The sequence below is a fragment of the Panulirus ornatus genome, chromosome 11 (assembly GCF_036320965.1).
Source record: "Panulirus ornatus isolate Po-2019 chromosome 11, ASM3632096v1, whole genome shotgun sequence".
Taxonomy (NCBI): Eukaryota; Metazoa; Arthropoda; class Malacostraca; order Decapoda; family Palinuridae; genus Panulirus; species Panulirus ornatus.
This window is the reverse complement of record NC_092234.1, coordinates 60,045,392-60,064,911: the sequence shown is the minus strand read 5'-3', so window position 1 is coordinate 60,064,911 and position 19,520 is coordinate 60,045,392. Positions and strand designations below refer to the sequence as shown.

Sequence of the window (19,520 nt, the reverse complement as noted above, 5' to 3'; positions counted from 1 at the left end):
AGAACCTCGTAGAAAGAGGTGGTCATCAACCAGTGAAGATTACTGGGAAAATGTAGTCGGGGTTCACTCTCAGGTTGCACTCTGGCGACTCTCTTGGGAAAGAAACCCACAAACACTAGAACCAACTCCAGGTCCAAATCCAGGTTAGAAGGATCTGATGCACTCCCTCTGTTTCCTGTCCCTGGTAATCCACTGCTAACACATGCTGTAGTAACACCTCCAACATAACCCACACAATATTCTGATCCTGCCAGGGAGGACAACCTAGCCACAGTGAGGCGAGAAGAGATGTTCAGCGTCGGTGCGATGAAGATGTTGAGGGCAGCTGATGTTGAGGCGACTGACGTCAAGGGCAGCTGATGTTAAGGCCAGCAATTCTGAAAATCTATCATTTTCATATGACGATGAATAAGGCATGGCTACAACCATACTATCATAAATATCAACTTTCCGACACTGAAGGCTTACACCCAAGGCAAAAAAAAAAAAAAAAAAATGAATTCGCATTTTTCCACAGAAATAATGTCATTTGATTCCAACTGACTGAAGACATATAGATATGAATTCAAACGTGTTTACGTCTTATCAAATTGTAAAGAAATGGGAATGAATCTATTTTTCATGGTTCTGCGGCACACACCTTAAACATGGTCACCTTTCTCAGTTTCTCCAAATATGTAATCTCCACACCCATCTGGATAGCATCAAATACATGTCGCACATAAACATTACCCAACAATCAAATATTAATCGACGAAAAGGTCAAAGGTTTGCTGCCAGACTAACCCTACGCTCTACCAGGGTCATCCTACCTCTGCACTCTACCAAGATCATCCTACCTCCATACTCTACCAGGATCATCCTACCTCTACACTCTACCAAGATCATCCTACCTCCATACTCTACCAGGGTCATCCTACCTCTGCACTCTACCAAGATCATCCTACCTCCATACTCTACCAGGATCATTCTACCTCTACACTCTACCAGGATCACCCTACCTCCATACTCTACCAAGATCATCCTACCTCTACACTCTACCAGGATCACCCTACCTCTGTAATGTACATTTGGGGGGAGGGGGCCCTCACTTTACGACGGGGTTACCATCCTGGACAAGCTCTCGTAAGTCGAATCGTCGTAAGTCGAACCAGTGAAACCTGTGTTACGAGGTAGTTACGATCCCGACCAAAAACCTTGCCAGTTTAACCCTGACGACTGAAATGAAATTTAGCTCAGCATCCACACACAGCACCACAACGCGTCATCACCTGAGCTATACAATATCTAATGAAAACACAAAAAGATGTTACTTCACTGAAATGGTATGATAAGGCGCTTTAGGTGCTGCTGGAGTGTGATGGTGCGGACTGAGGGTTATTGGGAGGGAAAGCCATGAGCACTAGTGCTACTTACGTGAGTCGTCCGCTGAGACAGCTGTTGATACATCACAGGCGGTGCAGACAATAATTGGCGGACCTCACGCAAAATCGTGGCAATGAGAGCGTGAGGTGGTGAAATGAGGGCTACTGGGAGGGAGAGGAAGGAGGCCAGGTTTGTCTACGTCATACCTTAACCTTCTGATTCAGTCATTGTTTCAGCTGGAGTTGGCTGAAGCCTTTAGGAAAAGCAGTCCAATGTCAGCAGTGTGGCGCACCTGAGTCTTTGTTCGGTCGACCTTGTAGCAAGCCAGAATCTTCAGGTCCTCCGGAGAACCCCAGGTCAAGTCATCCACCACACCAGCTGGTGGGGAGCGATGGGAAGAGCATCTTGCCGTCACATCACTGAAATATACACAAGAACACGATTAGTCAAAAACATCCTGATACATTATCTTATGAAAAGTTGATTGTTTAATGCATTCAGGAGACTGAGAGAGGACTCCACACCATGAACTTCTGATCCAGTATCAAACCTCCTAAGCCCCTCTAATCTCACCTCAAGATTAACTCCCTCATGTCCTGTACCCTTAGGATATGCTTAACATTCCTGCCAAAAATCTGGGAATGACTGCACCTACCGTAGAAGCGAACATAAACGAACGTATTGTGCAAGTTCATGTGATAAAGATCGAATAGTATTTTGCTGTGACATCATCGTACAATCCAAGATAAGGACAGTAAACTTCACATCATGATGACATACTTTAACATAAAAACTATACAAATTATTAAATTTGTTGCGAGCAGAGGCATAGTTAAGTAAGTCGATACCAGTGAGAGGCGTTACAAGTCGAAACATGGCAAATCAAGGCCCAAGGTCATCCTATCTCTACATTGCACCAGGATCATTCTATCTCTACATTGTACAAGGATCATCCTATCTCTACACTATACCAGGATCATCCTATCTCTACATTGCACCAGGATCATCCTATCTCTACAATGTACAAGGATCATCCCACTGTACACAGTACACTGATCATCCTACCTCGACATTACACCAACATTATTCCTTTGCTATACAGTACCACGACCACCATCCTACTCCACACTGCACCACATTCATCCTACCCTACATGATACCAGGATCATCTGATCTCTATATTATACCAAGAGCATCCTGTTCTACACTGTACTGGGATCATGCAATACATTGCACCACGATCATCCATCTAAAATTTTGATATATTGCTACGACTGGGAATAGAAATATAAAAGCCAAACAAGGGAAGGCTGTTTGATAATTCAGATATATTTAAATGCATTGATACACCAGTGAAAGGCATGGCAAAAGAATTTTAACGCAGTGTATTGCGTTTTGGGGAACAGAAATATTAAACACAAATATTAAATGTCTGATAAGCCACCAGTAAGTGTAAGAATGGAAACAATACCTAAAATATCCAGAGGAATGCCGAGTTGTTGATGAATAAGCAAACAAAAGTTAAAGTGAAATCACGAGAAACATAAACAATTGAATGAAGGACACATCAAGTCACTGTACACAACGCCCTCATCTGGCTACGTTTAGACTACATGGGTCACGTCTGGTCAGTCGACTGTATCACAGACGATGCAAAACTAGAACGAAACCAAACACCATAAACCAAAAAATAATCAAGTCAGTCTGAAATAAACCAAATGATTCGTAGGTTTACAATGACCCCATCATAAGAATCGTTTATTCTCAGGAAGTAATTAAAACAGAAGTCTTCCAATTATTCAGTTGGTCTGACAATATAATTCGTATGATTCTAGATATCTTTTCAAGTTCAGAAGATAAAGTAACCTGAAATTACTGTATCAAATCAAGGGAAATGAAAAAATATAGAGAAGTGAGCATCAGTTGATTTATTTGTACAGCTATAGAACACGGTTGGACGCGAATATGTTAATAATGATACTAATTGATAATAGCAAGTGAGAATATACCTTTATAGACAATATGATATACACACAGTTAACGTTTTTCTTTACGGTTCTGTGGCTACATCCTACACCCTCAGGGCATCCGGCAGCTGTAATTAAATCAGACATGTGTTTTCCATTCGTCTGTTCCTGTTAGATCTCCGCGCCTCCAGCACAACGTGGTGATCTACCTTTACTTGACTCTCCTGCAGCAGATGACCTCCCCATACAACATCAGGTCTCCTCAGTTCTTCCCCTGTACACCCAGGTGTTCTTCACTGCTCTGCAAACATAATGCTCTGCGCTACATCATGACGGTTCTGCACCAAGAACTTACTGCTCTACACTGTACCACAATGCTCTACACTGTACCAGGACCATAATACTCTACACTGTACCATAATACTCTACAGTGTACCAGGATCACCCTACCTCTACACTGTACCAAGAACAATCTACACCGTACTGTACCATGACTATGATACATCTGCACTGTACCGAGATCATCCTGCTTGGCATTGTACCAAAATCATCCTGCTCTACACTGTACCAGGACAGTCCTACTTTACACTTTACCAGGATCATCCAGCTAATATACACTGAGACAATAATACCTCTGCATTGTAGCAGTATCATCCTAGTGTAAACTGTACCAAGATCATGCTGCTGTACACTGTATCAGGAAAAATATACTCTACGCTCTACTATAATCATCCTATTCTACAATGTTCTAAGACTATCATACCTTCACACTGTACCATGATCATTCTGCTTTACAATGTACCAGAATCATCCTTTTCTACCTACTAACAGGATCATCCTGCTCTACACTGTACAAGGATCATCCTACTATAGTCTGTATCAGTATCATCCTATTGTACACTGTACTAGAATCATCCCAATCCACAGTGTACAAATAACATCATACCTCTACGCTGTACCAAGAGCATCCTGTTCTACAGTGTATTAGGATCATCCTATTCTGCACTGTAATAGAACCATCTTTCATCTACACTGTATATATATATATATATATATATTATATCACATGTATTATTTACAGTATTTACTTTGAAAGATACCTTACAAACATAACTAACGCATGTACACTCTAACCTCACACTGAACACTTATTTACACTCTGAAGAAGAATGAGACAAACGTAAGGTGTAAAACGTCTTGAGACGATAAGAAAGTATAAATTTGGTGAGTTAAGATACAGGAACAGAGAAGTTAAAGTCGAGGAAAATTGGAGCTGATATCAGGGCATCAGGCCGATGGGACTTTAACGAGGGACACAAACTTGACGCGAGATAAGTCGTGTAATCCTGCCTGGTGAAGTGTTCCCTCGACACTGTCACCACCTCCTGAGGATCCTGCCTGGTGAAGTGTTCCCTCGACACTGTCACCACCTCCTGAGGATCCTGCCTGGTGAAGCGGGTGGTACAAGTGCCAGGTCAGCGCCACCATATGAGGATCCCCGTACGTCATATAAGCCTCCAGGAGAGCAAGATGTCCAGATAAACAAAGAGTTTGGCTTATGGAAAGTCCTATCCCCGTCCAAGAAATGATAATACCACATTAGCCACGACGAGTGTCAACATACTTTACCAGAAGTAAGAGGTTATCATCACGTGGGGAGACTTAAGATACTAGACGACGAAGATATGAGCATAAGAAGCACGGTGTGATATCTACGACAGATCTGTGTATCGTAGACTTTAGATTACAGTAATTACGTGCTACTGTTCTGTATAACTGGGCTATGCTTCACTGTTCTGTGCTGGCGTGTGATGTGCTACTGTATTGTACTAATAGGTGACGTGCTACTGTATTGTACTTGCGGGTGATGTGCTACTGTACTGTACTAAGGGTGATGTGCTACTGTACAGTACTAGCGGGTGATGTGCTACTGTATTGTACTTTTGAATGATACACGGTTTATAGAGAGCAGCGGGGACGGAGTAGCTGAGGAGTGAACCATCGTATGAAGGCTGAAGTGGTGACGTCCTCAACTCATGTTGTTACTGAAGCTACAGCAACAGATTCTGTAGACTCATCACGTATGGCGTCCGGATCATAAGATGTTGAAAATCAATCAAACAAGAGGAAAAACTGGCGATTCTCTGGATCGGTAGTGTTGGTTCCCCTTCAGGATATCGAGGTGGACCTCTGGTTCATAAGGACGATGGTCATAACTTTAGGCTGGTATACTGTGGCATTCGCACTGCCTCCGTGGGCCGCTCACGAGCAACGTTTATCCACAGAGTATGCTGAGCTCTCTCTCTCTTGTCATGTGAGGCCATTGGTACTGTACCCGTGCTGGACGGATGATAAGGTAAGGCCTTTCCAGGTGTCATGAAGGTGAGACGTGGGAACGTGAGACGTGGGAACGTGAGACGTGAGAACGTATGAGTCGGGAGTATGAGACGTGAGAGGATCAGACGGAGGATGGTGAGACGTAGGAAAGTGAGTCGTTGTGGCAATGTTAAGCGTGGGAATGGGAGATGTGAGGATCATGAGGTGTGGGAACAAGTTGTCCTTTTCTTTTGCTCGTTTCCAAACGTAGTGATATGTCAAAGCAGACCACTGTCGAGATGCAATTTTCGAATGAGAGTTCCTTGATATGAGGGAAACACGAGACCTCGCTCTGAGGTTGGAATGGGATGTAATTGAAAGCTTTGGTACGCTGCCGAGGAGGCAAGTTGAACAATGACATGCGCACATGAGGCGGGAGATGGCGCAGGGGGAGGCGACTGGCCTGGTCGAGATGAGATGAAATGTCTCTGTGGCAGACAATGACAAAGATGTGATAAAGGAAGAGAGTAAGACTCTGAGAGAGTAAATTGGATCCATTTCCCGTAATGTCTCAACGTCAGTGTGAGATCTGGGTCAGTCTGGGACATCAAGACATGAAGTATGAACACATGGACCATCTAGAGTGCATGAACAGTCACAGTGTGACGAGGAAGTCATCATCACCCATGACAGTGAGGGACAAACCATTCAACGGGCAGAATCTGTTGGACATGGAGATAAAATGGCATAAGTAATGACGTCGGACATCAAGCGCTGTCCTGAGAGCGGGTTTACCTCCGACGTCCTGGGAGTGTTAGGTCTGCTGGGACTCGAGTCTGGTGTAGCCAAGTGTAGGTGCTACATCATGGTACAGTAGATCATGGACGTCTCTCTTGTACCATGTACATACGGAGGAGGGAGGGGATGGAGAGGGGTAAGGAGAGTGTGGAGGCGCGTTACAGCGACTGAGACAGATGCAAGTCATGTTCAGGACGTAGGTCATGACCCTGATTGGACGGTGAAAAGTATTGGTCGAGTGAGAAATAGGAAGGCAAGAAGAAGGTGACCGCCGCCCGCTGCGAGATAACGAGGACGAGGACGATGCACGAGGATGGTGAAACTCGCCGTGTGGCTGAGGATACGAGAACCTGTGGTGGTGGTGGTGGACTGTGGAGTGGGTCCATTCCTGTTGGGAGTCAGAACTGTACACAAGCCGGGAGGAGAATCTGAAACTGTTACAGTATTCTTGCGGGAGCTCCAACTTTGCATCAGAAAATGTCACCACTATCAGACAAGACAGGTGACGCAGAGGAACTTACAAGTTCATCAGAGCTTTGAAGTGCATCGCTGGCGTTTACTGGGTCGTCTGGCAGTGATTGGCGGCTTTGGGCAAAACGAGAGACGTGTCCTCCTCGGTAGAAACTGGAGACTTGAGGACACGTCAGGCTTGAGGGCGAAATACGGTGACAGCACGGCGGAGGAACGAACCGCAGGTGAGCGACGCTGAGCACATCTGGTCAGAGGAGGTTTGCAAGGTGCTCCTGCCGGGTGTTGATGGGGAAGAAGACCTGAGACCAGTCGTCACATTGTGGATGGGGCGAAGCGGATACCGTTCTTGCGGAAAACGACCATGACTTAACTTGGGTAGTGATGACCTCGTGATCTCCAGAGGTCAGAGGCGTAAAACTGACGTGATCTCCAAGGTCGTGTTTGTGAGAGGACGTTGTCACGACGAGGAATGACTGATTCCATGAGACCACTGGTCCACATGGAAACCATGTGGTGATGAGAGTTTAGTGGGTGTTGATGTCCGTAAGTGTCAATGTTCTTGTGCATGAGGGACGAACTGAGCGAGATGTACGGATGCTTGAGTAACAGCAACGTACTGCTATACTGGATGAGTACAGAGTAGTGTAGTTCAGGCGGTAAGTGCTACTGGTGGTGTGGGATCAGGTTTGAAAGTTGGCTGAGACAGGAGTCACGAGGTTCCCTTAGCGTTGACGTAGACGCAGGAGGTAAGGCAAACATTCTGCGGAAGAGCTGTGTGGATACCGGGTCGTGTGGAACTTCTGCAGAAGGGAGGAAGCGTGCTGACGTCCTGAGTCCATGGGTGATTGTTCTTTGTGCTTTGTGCTGCAGACGTGGATGTAGTTTAAGCTGATTCCCGACACATGCCATGGTGAGGTTCCACGGGAGTCCTGCCAAAGAGGTAGGAGTCACAGTACTTGAGACGAGGCCCCACAGGATCCGTGGTGGAGAGTGATAAGCTTGGAGTCGCATGGCAGACACTTTCAGGTGCAGACCCACCTCAGTGCCCAAGAACCCATTTGACTGATGCAGGTGGCTGCTGCTGGGATACTTGAGAGGCAAGTTGAGTGAATGTGGTCATACAGTTCATTAACTTGGGCCTCTGGAGGATCACAAAGCTACCACAACGGAAGTCAGATGTGTGTACCCACTGTGGAAACCGTCGTGTGAGGGTGGAGGTCACATATGGTCACGTGAGGTTATCGTCAGCTGCGTACTGAAGTGATAACAGTGGACTAGATGCTGTCTGAGATATATGTGTGTAGTGTGTAGTGTCGGCGGAGCAAGACAGTGCAGGAGAAAGAGCTCCGTAGAATCTACAACACAGAAACTGTTGAGCATACGAAAAATACGATTGGTCGTAGAACACCAGAATGTTGACACAACAACAGTGAGGATGGCGGATAAAGTGATGCAACCATGACTGAGATTAATGACAGTACGAGAAAAACTCAGCATCGGCTCGGTCTCTTTGGATGAAATAAATGTATGTGTGTGTGTGTGTGTGTGTGTGTGTGTGTGTGTGCAGGGGTGGGATTTCTGGGCATAAATTAGAATGTATGTCACAAGAACGTTACAACGCACTGAATTACGGTACAATAATTTACTTGTGTGAAACGCTAAGACCTTCTGTTCTAACCCAGTTCGCAGCCATCGTTTGTGTTTTCCTTAATTTTACAAACAAGATGACGTACGCCCTTCATCCACGTTACTACAGTGTCAGCGAATGACTGGAGCATAAACCATTACACCAGCGCCCACGAGCCAGAGAATACAGGCCGAGCGTCCACGGCGCCTTCTAGCGAGAGACTTACTCGAGCGAACTCGATCAGGTGTGGCAGTGTGTGTGTGTGTGTGTGTGTGTGTGTGTGTGTGTGTGTGTGTGTGTGTGTGTGTGTGTGTGTGAGCGAGGCACAACAGTAGTTCTTGTGTTCATATCTGGTCATAGAGGAGGACGGGATGGGACATTAAAACCTTCATGAACCGGTGGGAAGAACAGCACAGCAGGACCACGCTTCAGTCAACCCACGGGAGGGGGCCAGCACCACCACGCCTAGGGACGTGACATGTCAGTCCAGGGTGACAGGTGGTCCATACCCCGCGTAGGAACCTGACCTCAGGTGAGCCAGAGTGGCAGGTGGTCTTCCTTGTCATGAAAGGAACGTCATTCGATCTCACTACTTGCTACTCCTGCCTCAAGTCTACAAGTACTGGATCTAGTGTACAAGCCCGAGGTCAGGTGTACAAGCAGTGGTTTTAGTGTACAAGTACTGAGTCATGTGTACAACCCCTGGGTCAGGTTTACAAGCTCTGGGTCAGGTGCAGAAGTCTTGGATCAGGTTTACGAGCGCTGGGTCAAGTGTACAAGCCCTGGGTCAGATGTGCAAGCCTTGGGTTAGGTGTTCCAGCACTAGGTCATGTGTTCAGGGCCTGGGTCAGGTGTACAAGCACTAGATCAGATGTACAAGCCTTGGCTTAGTTGCACAAGCCTTGGGTCTGGTGTACAATTATTGCATCAAGTGTAAAAGCCCTGAGTCAGGTGTACAACCCCTGGGTCAGGTGCTCTGGTACTGAGTCAGGTGTACAAGCCTTAGTTCAAGTGTGCAAGACTTAGGTTAGATATGCTGGGTCAGGTGTACAAGCACTGGGAAAGCTCTACATGACAGAAGCGAGCAATGGAGCTAAGTCTACAAGTAGGACTGATGATAAGATCTGAAAACAAGCAAAACAGATTCTGGGGACAATGATCAGTAACAGCAACACTAACCAATAAACAGATTCCATTCCAGTGAATAACTTGACACAAACTGACTCACAATACTTGACTTTCCTGAAGACCTGACACACCGCAGCTGACGACGATGCCAGCCCAGAAGTTGAACACCTAACCATCCAGTAACACTGGGATGGTGGATTCTTAACTTGAACTACAAACACGAAAGATTATGATCCACACCAAATACAACCTCCAAACACCTTAAAATGAGAGGAGCACAGAGTAGAGCAGCCCTTGTGGCTACGAAATACATCATAAACTATCCATCACCAACAGTTTGCACCAGGTATTGCTCTCAAGCTCGCCTTTGTATAGCAACATTCTCGTCCCACAGCTTCCCTAAACCCGGCCTCTCCAGAGCGGCCTCTACAAAGTACCTCGTCCACTGCTGGACCTCAGGAAGGTTGAAAAGAAAGTGACGGCCCCAAGCCGGTCCAGGACGTACTGGGGGACAGCTCCAACTCACCCAGCTACACCACACACACAAGTGGTGACACAACAGGGGAGTGTGGCTGGCGTCAATAGCGTCTCTAACTGCTCTGTGGTCCGTTCATCTCCCTCATCTTCTGACATCATCTCTCGATGGGAAATCTTCCCATCACCAACACATCATTAGTCAATAAGAATTCGACTCTTCAGTAATACAGTCATTTTACCACCCTGAGTTAAACTACCAACACAACCGTTAGTCCTGTTACCAACCAGATTAAACTACCCAGCAATCATTTGTTCTTTCCATCTAGAGCTACACTATTCACTTATGGTAATTAGATCACATTCTCTCTTAACAAGCCTAGAAACTCTCATAGTTATGATGCTATTGTGGCAAACCAGCTCTTCTTATATTGCCCCTGTTCTATGTAGTTCATAAATCAATAAACACTGCTCACATTACCCCTCCTCCTGCCAACATTCATAAGTATACCTTGCAGGAGAGAGGGGCATTCAAGAACAAAAATTCAGAGTGTCTGTCCCTCTGCAACAACATCACCATCATCAGGAGCGCTAGGGAGGAAGACACCACTAAACGTATTTTCAGCACGCCCTTGGTGAACCTATATTCAGTTCACTCCTTCAAACGCCTCTTCACTTCACCTTCAACAAACACATCTTCACTTTCCCATCGATATACCTAAAGTCACTTCACCGTTGACAAACGCATCTTTTCTTCATCCTCATCAAATGCATCTTCACTTTGCTCTCGACACTACTGACCTTTGACCTGACCTGTACGAGTCAGGCAGAGTTAAGGCGCTGATTATTAGTAAGAAAAATAAAAATACAGAAACTAAGAAGACGGAGCAAAGATGGCATGTTGTCCCTCCTGCAGACGGAGACATAACAGGTCATGACATCCTCGTGGCGACGCGGTCCCTTACGTCTCACTAGGGGGAGACTGTATTTAGTTAGTCCAGGGTGAGTAATGGCTGCCCACATCTCATTAGGATCCTATACTCGCTCAACCCAGAGTGAGCGGTAGTCTCCTGCTTCTAGTGAGGGACCTGACAACAGTCAGGTTAGGGTCGGAGCTGGAGCCCTATCTGCAGGAGCCTGGGCTCAGTCAACAGATGATGAAGCGTGTCCATCATCCCTGGCAGGAAATTCGGAGATAAAATCAGTATCCCGTCTGGGAACTTGACCTAGGTCGAGCCAGGGTGAGAGATCAGCCCCACACATCTAGGAACTTGACTTCAGTCAGTTTCAACCCGACACAGGAACGTTGATCTAGTAGTCTCATGGTTAGAGATGATCTCCCATAGAAAACTAACCTCAGGTCGCTCAGGCTGCCGGGTTATCTATTACCTTTCATGGGAACTTGGAGTCAGTCAGTCAATCCAGGGAGTCAGTCAGTCAATCCACGAGAAGTGTCCACTTAGGTGGTTTGAAATCTGACGTCATTCAGGACAGGGTGAACTGAAGTCCCTCATCCTTCCTGGCAATCTACATTCACTGAAAGAAGAGCTGTATTGTCGCTAGCAGCCAGCCTCCTCTGAGTGAAGCTACAAATTTCTTCATCCTCTCTGAGTATCGGGTTACGATATTGCATGCACCTTCATATGACGTGACTTCGTGTGACCCCAAGTGACCTAAGACACGTCATAGATCAAGGTACTAAGCAGATACACGACAGAGACCTTCATAACGGGAAGTCTATAATCCTCAAGGAACCCACATTGATCGGCTTGGCAGCCACGCCCACACAATTAGCACTGTCAACGTGAATGACTCATCTTGCCTCATCCATAAACGGGCATCAGTCTAGTCAGGCAGTTAGTCCACTGGCTCAAGGACATGGAGGTAAGCCTAAGCCTGGAGACGTCCTCCATGTGACTCTTTAGCTCATTGTTCTCCACTGGCAGGGACCACGTAGTGCCTCATTGCCCAGCACGTGCTTCACCAGTAACCTTCATGTTGCTTTGGCTTTTGCCTTTCTGTCAGGACCGCTGTGGCAGATCGCCATAGCCCTTCCCCAGCGTCTGACTGATATACGGGACCTTTGGCTACGCCCTCTGCAGCAAAAAAGAAAAAAAGAGTTACTTAAAACCCTGTTAACGCCTCCTTTCTTCTGCAGAAGCTCCTCGAGACCCAGCATCCATGCAACTCTCCCACGGAAGACCTACCTCACTACAACTCACACTTTCCTCATCATCAGCACTGGAACCCTGCAAACTTCATGTCACTTTACCTCAGCTGACTTTACCATCTTACCCAGACCTGAACTACATGCTCTAACATCAATGAAATAGCATGAGAAGGAGGTCTTAAGATATCACTGAGACAACTAGAAAAGATATTAAAGAAGGCTGAAGGTTCTCGACCCATCCCAGCCTCATGGTCCCAATGAATTTTCACCTTATGTGCTGAAGAAGTGTGCAGGTGCACATGATACACCTCATAAAATACTGCTCAAGACGCCGATGGAGAAAGGCAAAGTACTATGGCAGTAGAAAAGAGCAATCGTCACACCTCTTTATGAAAAAGAGAGGCCGGACGGAGGCAATGAACTACAAACCGGTCTCGCTAATGAACCTGATCTGTAAGGTACTACAAACCATTACCAGAATACAGGGGGGAGGGCTTCCTGCAGAGGAGAAACTACCTGAGACATAGCCTGGTTCCAGGAAAAAGAGGTCGTACATGATGAACCTTCTAGATTATCTCCAAGATTAGATTCTCCAAGATTTCTCAGTATTGGGGAAAAGAGAAGATTAGTTGGACTGTTCGCATCTGAACTGCTAAAGAGCAACTGACACTGTAACGCGCAGGAAACTGGATCACGAGTCAGGAAAAAGAGGGAAACGGCTTCGATGGACAGAGGAATATCTTTGTGGAAAAGAACAAAGGACATAAGTGAGGGAAAGCCTTCTCTAAGTGGATTAAGGTCACCAGTAGAGTGCTGCAGGGTTCTGTTCTAGGACCATTGCACTTTTTGATCTGAGTAAAGGATTTGCCAAAAGGCATGAACTCCCAGCTGAGCATGTTTACAGACGATGCAATGGTTCTAAAAGGAGTAAAACCGAAGTAGATTTCATCAACGTTAGGGGGACCTAACCAGACTCCAGAGCTGACCTGATCCATGTTTCATGAAATGCAACCTGAGTAATTACATAATGATGAGTCACAGTGAAAGAAGGACTCGATATGAACATCATCGAACAGATAATAAGCTTCAGGAATCTGTGTGTGAGGGATTTGGGAGTCGCCATAGACCCTAATCTGCTGCCAGAGTCCCACATCAGGAGAGTAGTTAAAGAAACCAACTGTCTGCTGGCGAATACTAGAATCATATTCAAGTTTGTGACTAAAGTAATCATTCAGCAAGCTGTTCATATCTTATATAAGCTTAAGCCAGAAAAAAACTCCCAAGTTTGAGCACTGCACCTAAATAAGAACGAGAGGCTATGTTCAACAAAGACAGTACCAGAATTAAGGCAACTGAATTACAGGGGAAGGCTATAAGTTTTAATCTGTCCTCCTTGGAACAGGGGAGAATGAGGGGTGACCTGAACACAGACCTTAAGTTCGTAAATCAAAGTGATGACGTAAACAATGAACAGGTTTTCGAAGGATGTAAGAATAGGACAACCATAGGACATAACATGAAATCAAGAAAGAAACTTGTTTAAAAAAATACTTAAAAGGCAGTACTTCTACAGCATATGATTGATGAATGAGTAAAGTACACTGAATGAGGGATAATAAATGCGAAAAGTATACATTACTTTTAGAAACTACATCAGAGAGAAAGGGGTTAAGAGATGGGGGGCGGGCCCATTAGTGTAAACCGTGCTACCAGCACAGTACAAACAGGTAATTACTTGATAATGAGAACAACCCCTAAAGAATAAAAGGCGTTCCTCCGACCCCCTAACCCTCCTCACCTCATACTACGAACATTTACTCAGTCAACACAGTGGGAGAGACACCTCTCTCTCTCTCTCTCTCTCTCTCTCTCTCTCTCTCTCTCTCTCTCTCTCTCTCTCTCTCTCCCCCCGCCATATCTCACTTAGAACAATGCACTCAGTCAACAAAGTAGTCGTCGGCACTCAGTAAGGCCGGGATGGTGAGGGATGGTCCTCAGGCCCCAGTGGTCACCACCAGCACTCAGTAAGGCCGGGGTGAGGGATGGGTTCATAAAATTCCCAAGTGGTGAGTTTCCTGCCCGGACGAAGAATACTGTTCGTCCACCGTATTTCTGCTTCTTCTTTTTCTCTTTCTTTCTTGCCTCTCTCTCTCTCTCTCTCTCTCTCTCTCTCTCTCTCTCTCTCTCTCTATATATATATATATATATATATATATATATATATATACACACAGAGTGTCCCCGGTATGAGTTGGTCGTCATGCGTCGTTTCGTATACACGTCGTCAGTCATTCGGCAAACTAACTCGCTATACGTCGAATAGTTTCAAAACAACGTCTCTTTCCAGGATGAAGCAGAGGAATCAAACGTCACCTAACCCTCCACGCAGGCTGGCTGCTTCCTGCTGCCCAGTCTGTAGGCAACATAGTGTGTATACGTTGCCAGAGTTCCGTGCTCAGAGAGGCTGTGTCGTGTTATATATCCGCAAGTCTTATAAATATGAGGTGGAGAATATAGCCCTAGAGGAAAGCTGTCAAGTATTCACAAGAGGCAACGTCGTAGCAACGTTACTCTCAACGTGATAGTTGATGTGATAAACCGCAGTAAAAATGAACAACGGGCTAATACTACTGCGCATCATTCTGGCTTACCTCCAACAACCATACCATCGTCAAGGACGTCTGCGAGATTACCGGGAAAGCGAAGCACACGACGCAACAGGAAAACTGGAAAGAAAAACAGAAAACTAGTAAATGTTAAATATACAATGGTCTTTAACTAGTCTTTAGCAACTAAATAGTCGCAGAAGGCGACTAAAGGGGGAGGGAAGGAGGTGGAAGGGGGGGGGGGGGGGCTGGAAACCCTCCCCTTCTTGTATTTCAATTTCTGCAAGAGGAAACAGGAACCAGAAGGGGAGTGCTCATTCTCCTCGAAAGCTCAGACTAGGGTGCCTGAATGTGTAGGGGAGACATGTAGTATGTTTGAGGAAAGAAACTCGGATGCTCTGGCTCTGAGTGAAAGAAAGATTAAGGCTAAAGGGGAAAGAGGAAGAATGGTTTGGAAATGTCTTAGGAGTAAGTCAAGGGTTGAGAAGGGGACTAAAGCTAAGGAAGGAGCAGCACTACTGCGGAAGCAGGAGTTGAGGGAGTGTGTGATTGAGTATAAGGAAGTAAATTCTAGATTGATATGGGTAAAACTTGAAGTGGATGGCGAGAGATGGGTGATTATTGGTGCTCATGCACCTGGCCATGAAATAAAAGATCATGGTAGGCAAGTGTTTCGGGAGCGCCTGAGGGAGTATGTCATCTGTTTTGATGCACGAGACCGGGAATTACAGACAGATGATAAAAATGCTATGGTAAGTAATATGGCAGTTAAGGGTATAATTGGAGCGCATGGGGTATGCAGTGTTATGAATGGAAATGGTGAGGAGATTGTGGAGTTGTGTTCTGAAAAGAGACTGGTGATTGTGAATACCTAGTTTAAAAAGAGGGATATAAACAAGTATAAGCATGTTTCTTTTCATGTTGAAGGCTCTAGTCACGGACATAAGTCCAAATCAAGGCCGGGCCTTAATTGAGATATAGAGAGAATTATGAAACGAAAAAAGGAAAGAAAGGGGAACGTTTTTACGAGTTTTGGAGGAAGTGAAAAACCTGTCTTTTAAAATATGCCAGGTCATAGATATTGGGAAAGACAAGAGAAGGTAGAGAGTTCCAAAGCTTCAACGTGTAGGAAAAGGCGCACTTGTCAAAATGGCCCACCCCTGAGTTGCCGATGGCCACACAATAATCATATGACGCAGCAGCCTGCCGAGTATTGCGTGGTCTAGCTAGTGGTGGGGGCACACAAGCAGCCAGCTCTCGGGAGTAAAAACCAATTCAATACCTATTGAAGAGGGAAAGTGAACCAACATTACGGCATAGGGCGAGAGGTTCAAGTTTGGAAGTTAGCCTGGGACAGTTCATAAGTCGTACCGCTAGAACCATCCCAGATGGGAGAGCAGTACTCCATACAAGGACAAATCAATCCATTGTATAAACAGAGTAACTGTTGAGAAGAAAAGAAGTTTTAACATCTAAACAGGATACCCAGTTTCTTTGAGACAGACTCGTATATTCCTGTAATGTGGGGTTTCCAAGAAAGAGCGCATGTTACAGTTATACCAAGTATGTTCATTGAGTCAAGAGGTAGTATTACAGAAACGTCAAAGGAGATTCGAGAATTGTGAGGAGTTTTCGACAGAGAGATGGGTAGAAATTGGGTCTTGAAGGCATTAAACTTAACAATATTTGATGTACCCCGCTGAGATATCCTGTCCAAGTCTGAGTTTATTGAGGAAGTTGTGTCAAAACGAGTGAAAGAAAAGGGAGCAGAATTGAAGGATGTGGGTGAATGCAGTGTTGAGTCGTCAGCGTATGAGTGTATTGGATTATTTGTCGAGGAGAGGTAATCATTTAAATAAAGGGAGGAAAAGGACAGGACGGAACCTTGAGGCACACCGCTGTTGATGGAGAAAAGGGGATAGGCTGATCCATCAACAACCACAGAGATAGACCGGCCAAAGAGGGAGTTAGTGAAGGAGCAAAGTGAGGTAGGGAAGCCAAAAGAGGGGAGCTTAGAGACGAAACCCCAATGCCACATCCTGTCAATAGCCTTAGATATGTCAAGGTCAACTACATAAGACTCCCCCAAATCTTTCAGGGATGATGACCAGACATTAGTAAGATAGGAAAGAATATCACCAGTGGATCTCGCCTCACGGAAGCCATACTGGTGATCAAAGAAAAGACTGGTATTTTCGAGGTGTTCAAAGATATGGGAGTTGAGGAAGGATTCCAAACTTTGGGAATGGTACGTGTCAAGCAATATGACGATAGTTAGAGGGGTCAGAACGGGAGAGAGAGAGAGAGAGAGAGAGAGAGAGAGAGAGAGAGAGAGAGAGAGAGAGAGAGAGAGAGAGAGAGAGAGAGAGAGAGAGTGTATCCACAGTGGGATGGACCAGAGGTGAAAAACATATCCAGAATGTTAAGAGAATGGTCACGGCGGTCAAGATTATCGGTCGGGTGGGAGATAATTTTCTCTAAATCATTGAAAATGGAGAACACGAGGGCTTCAATCTCTCCACCATCCACATGGGAGAAATTCAACCATTCCCTAAGGTGAACGTTAAGAGCCCCGAGGTAGAGGATCTCAGCTTGTGAGTAGGAGAGATGGTCAATGGGCATTATAGATTGCACATTAACTGATAGGCGTGTAAAAGAGAGACTTGTGGATGTAAGTGTGCTGAGAAGGGCAGCTGCAGGGATGTCTGATCACTGTCTTGTGGAGGCACTGTGTATATGAGAATGGTAAGGAGAGACGGAATATTTGTGGTAGTGTTGGGATTTAGAAAAAAAAAATGAATCGTTTCCACCTGATGAAGTGAATTGTCTCCATGAAACATTTAGTGATGCATGTGTAGAAAATTACATGTTAAATATAATCATCTGAACTCCTAATGAATTGCGATTTCACTTTCATATATATATATATATATATATATATATATATATATATATATATATATATATATGTCGAATGCTATTGGCTAGCAGAGGTGGCTGTCGTTTCGGTGCATTACACAAAACAGCTGGAGAAATGGACGTAAGCAAAATGGAACCATGACATCGTCTGTACCTGACGCTACTCTGCTATCGCGGGAGACACAGGAAGAGTGAGTGTGTGTGTGTGTGTGTGTGTGTGTGTGTGTGTGTGTGTGTGTGTGTGTGTGTGTGTGTGTGTATATATATATATATATATATATATATATATATATATATATATATATATATATATATATATATATATATATCCATTCCCGATGCCACCCCGCCTACAGGAAACAGCACAAATGTACGAAAGAAAGGAAATAAAAAGATAACATACACATTCTCTTCCCTTCCCCCACACCAGATCACCGTCCCCTGCATCAGGAGCTGGCCTGGTAGATGAACCAATTGGCTTATCTACAACGCGAAAGTGAAAAACAGATCCAGAGTTACGAGAGTGATCACATCAGTCAGGAATATAGGTGGGGGGTGGGTGATAATTTGCTCTAGACCGTCTGAGAATGAAGACTGTGAGGTCATCCATCCACCCCCAACCATCAGTAGGGGAGGAGTTCGACCATTCACCACACTGAACGTTCAAATCTCTTGGGTTGAGCAGCTGAGTTTGCGAGGTGAAAGAATGTCACGGCCTCATGACAGGAGTTTGAATAGTTGAAGGAAGTTATATCATTTGTAGAATTAGGAGAGCATTAGGTGAAACAAATGGAAATAGTTGTAATTGGGAGACAAACTTTCAGCCAGAATGACATTAACGTTTGGGAGCTCAAGGCGGGCAACAGGTGTGTTGATGTTGGAATAAGAACAGACACCGCCTCTGGAACGAAATCGTGAGTGATGATTATAGCTAGATATGAGGATGGGGCTTGTAGAAATATCCTAAGACAATTGGGTCTCAGAGAGAAGTAGGATGTGAGGAGAAACGCGAGACAGATGGTGTTCAACAGAAGAAAGATTACGATAGAGACCGCAAATGTTGATGTAATGAATAGAGAAAGAGACAAGTCTATTAGAGAGGTGAAGATCATGGGAAGGGCCGGTTCTACTACTGCCAGAGCCCTCCCTCTCATTGGCAGTAGAGTCAGACGGGAAATATATATATATATATATATATATATATATATATATATATATATATATATATATATATATATATATATCTTGGGATAGGGAAGAAAGAATACTTCTCACGTATTCCCTGCGTGTCGTAAAAGGCGACTAAAAGAGGAGGAAGCGGGAGAGCTGGAAATCCTCCTCTCCCGCTTTTCTTGTAATTTTTTTTTTCATTTTCCAAAAGAAGGAACAGAGAAGGGGGCCACATGAGAATATTCCCTCTGAGGCTCAGTCCTCTGTTCTTTTTTTTTTTTCCAAAAGAAGGAACAGAGAAGAGGGCCAGGTGAGGATATTCCCTCAAAGACCCAGTCCTCTGTTCTTAACGCTACCTCGCTATCGCGGGAAATGGCGAATAGTATGAAAGAAAAAGAAAAATATATATATATAATATGCCAGCAGACGGTTCATTTACTTTACTGTTATCATATGGGACTCTGACGACCCTTTCATACACAAATTCTTGCTGCTTATCTTCTGCTAGA

At 45.0% G+C, this 19,520-nt stretch overlaps 1 long non-coding RNA gene across 2 annotated transcripts in view; it reads right to left on the bottom strand.

Moving 5' to 3' along the window:
- The window catches only part of LOC139751592 (uncharacterized), a 139,318-nt gene that overhangs the window by 36,966 nt on the left and 82,832 nt on the right, over positions 1-19,520 (bottom strand). The window contains exons 2-3 of one of the 2 annotated variants that reach the window (XR_011713373.1): positions 14,968-15,042; positions 1,572-1,784 (exon numbers count right to left, since the gene is read on the bottom strand). This is a non-coding gene — a long non-coding RNA (uncharacterized lncRNA). The remainder of the gene's footprint in view (positions 1-1,571; positions 1,785-14,967; positions 15,043-19,520) is intronic. The other variant, XR_011713374.1, reaches the window with a different exon arrangement.